Consider the following 3,608-nt stretch of genomic DNA (forward strand, 5'->3'; position numbering starts at 1 on the left):
TATATATATATATATATATACACATACATATATATATACATATATATGTATGCACATATATATATATATGCACATATATGTATGTGTGTGTGTGTGTGTGTGTGTGCGTATGTACACAAACTCTCTCTCTAACACACACACATGTATGTATCAGAGTTAAAAGGAGGTAAATATATTGTTGTAAATAATATTTTTGCTCTTCACATTGAACAGCAAGAGGACTATTTGGTGCCAAGACATTCTGAATTAGGTAGTTCTTGGACAAAGTTCAAAGTTAAGTGGTAAATTCTATACAGGTGGATAGCATGACAAAGAATCTCCCATTGTTTGTTTCTCTGCCAATATTTGGCAGGTTTCAAAATGTTAGAATAAGTATGTGGAAGTGTGTAGATATATGTGTGTCTGTGGATGTGCATATAGGCTTATATATGTATATATATGGGTATACATGTATGTGTGTGTGTGTGTATGTTTATATATATATACGTGTGTGTGTGTGTGTGTGTGTACATGTAGACATAAATATACATAGATATATATATGTATATTTATATACAGCCATATACATGCACATATACATATGCATATATATTCATACGCATATATATAAATATATATATGTATGTATATATACATACACACACACATTCATATACATGCATACATAAATATATACGCATGCATACAAATGTATATGAATACATACACACACATTCATACATATGTATGTACATTCATACACATATATACATACTTATACACATATACATATGCATATATATACATATATACACACACACACACATATATATATATATACATGTACTTATACATACATGTGTATATGTGTGTGTATTGGGGTGTTTATATATTTAAGTTCCAAAGATGGTGTTTGTCATTGAAATAGAATAATTCAATACAAGATGTAGAGTATAGAGTTTGTTTCATTTGGATTCTTTTCTCGGGAGGCAGGTTTCATCCTGTAGCCATTGTGATAGTCATGAACTGACAATCCATGGTGTGAAATTTGAGTGATGAGAAAAGAATTGAATGTAAATAATCTCTGTGTGTGTAGGTGCATGTGTGTACACATGCATGTGTAACTTTGTTTCTCTCATGGTTTTTACTGGTTTCAATCTGTGGCCATGTTTCAATCTATAGCCCGAGGCTATAGTAGAAGACACTTGCCCAAGATACCACACTCTGGGGCCTTCAATCTCTTCAACAGCTGGTCTGTATCCAAAGAAGGTGATGCTCTGTATCTGGTGGGATTGGAAGGGCATTGTGTATTACGAGCTACTTCTATGAAATCAGACCTTAAATTCAGACTGTTATTGTTCGCAATTAGAGCAAATAAAGGAGGCAATTGATGAGAAATGTCCAGAATTGGCCAACCGAAAGGGTTCGTCTTACACCAGGACAACGCTAGATTTTGCCAACCAAGAAGAAATTGATGCAGATTGGGTGGTATGTCCTACTCCATCAACCATACTCACCTCACTTTGTACCTTTGGATTATCATTTATTCCGATCTCTCCAAAATTCTCTTAATGGCAAGAACTTCAATTCTTTAAAAGAGTATAAGACCTACTTAAACTAGTTCATGACCCAGAAAGATGCCAAGTTCTGGCAAGATGGGATCATGAAGCTGCCTCAAAGAATGCAAAAGTTAGTGGAACAAAATGGGAAACATGCGGTTGAGTAAAGATATGTACAACTGTCTAAAAATTATTACTCTTTTACTCTTTTACTTGTTTCAGTCATTTGATTGTGGCCATGCTGGAGCACCGCCTTTAGTCGAGCAAATCGACCCCAGGACTTATTCTTTGGAAGCTTAGTTTACGGGGGACGTAAGCACACCAGTATTGGTTGTCAAGCGATGTTGGGGGGACAAACACAGACACACAAACATACACACACACACATATATATATATATACATATATACGACGGGCTTCTTTCAGTTTCAGTCTACCAAATCCACTCACAAGGCTTTGGTCGGCCCAAGGCCATAGTAGAAGACACTTGCCCAAGGTGCCACGCAGTGGGACTGAACCCGGAACCATGTGGTTGGTTAGCAAGCTACTAACCACACAGCCACTCCTGCGCCTATTAATGAATTTTACTTAAAAACTGGTAAAACCAATATTTAAATCCTATAGGGTGGTGATCTGGCAGAATCATTAGCAGGATGGGCAAAATGCTTAGGGGCATTTTATCCGTATTTACATTCTGAGTTCAAATTCTGCTGAGGTTAACTTTGTTTTCCATTGTTATGGGATCAATAAAATAAGTACCAGTTGAGCAGAGGGGGTCCAACCCATACCAGCATGGAAAACAGACATAACATGATGATGATAATAGCCTAAACAAGATATTTAAGAGTTAAAAAAAAAAGCCATTCCTTCCACCACCATCTTCCAAAAACAAATTAGAAAATAAAACTTACATTGTATTAAATTTATCGTGTGTTACAACATAGTTTGATGTTTATGGATAATGTTATCTCCAAGACATAATTCACAATTTCTAGCACCATTCAATGAATTCTTACCTCACCAAACCACTTTACAGCTGTTTGTAATGTTGTTTATATTGTATTAATAATGTAATGGTTTTAATAAAAAACATGTGTATTAAATGTTTTATTTATTTATGTGTTTTATTATTATTATCATTATTATTATTATTTTTATGATTATGATTATGATTATTATCATTATTATTATTGTGAAATTTCTACCTGTGAAACGGTATGTGGTGGTGGTCGTTGTCGACATCATGATGGTGGTCGTGGGAGGGGTAAAGTTGTATCGTAGCAGTATTAATCATAAATGAGAGAGAGATATATTAAGAGAATGGGGAAGAGAGAGCAAGAGTTGGAAAGATGAAAAGAGAGAGAGAGAGAGAGAAGGTAAAGACAAAGAGGTAGACAGAGACAGACCGAGAGAGCAATGGAGGAATTAAGTAGACGGACATAGAGTGACAGGGAGAAGTATGGATGCTTGTTTGTTTGTGTGTGACGGTTTGACCAGGGCTAGTAAGCTGAGGGGCTGCACCAGACACCAATCTGATTTGACATGGTTTCTACGACTGGATACCCTTCCTAACGCCAAACTCTCCAAGAATGTAATGAGTGCTTTTGCGTGCCAATGGCACAGGTGCCATTTGCATGACACCAAAGATAGCGTATTGCCAAAGGTCTTGGTCATTTCTCATTACCTCCATGAAGCACAATGCACAAAGGTACTTTTTATTGGCACCGGTGCCAGTTACGTGACACCGACAACAGCCACAACTATGATTTCACTTGGCTTGACAGGTCTTCTCAAGCATGGCATATCACCAAAGGTCTCGGTCACTAGTCATAGCTGCCGTGAGGCTCAACATTCAAAGATCATGCTTCACCACCTCGTCCCATGTCCCCCTGGGTTTCCCTCTTCTGTAGCTTCCCTCCACAGATAGAGATTGGTGCTTCTTCACACAGCTGTCACGTCCATATGCATCACATGATCATACCAACCTAATCATCTCTCTTGCACACCACATCTGATGCCTCTTATGCCTAACTTTTCTCTCAAGACACTTACACACTGTTGCGCATGCAC

This window comes from Octopus bimaculoides, chromosome 27 (genome assembly GCF_001194135.2).
Source record: "Octopus bimaculoides isolate UCB-OBI-ISO-001 chromosome 27, ASM119413v2, whole genome shotgun sequence".
In the NCBI taxonomy this organism is placed as follows: Eukaryota; Metazoa; Mollusca; class Cephalopoda; order Octopoda; family Octopodidae; genus Octopus; species Octopus bimaculoides.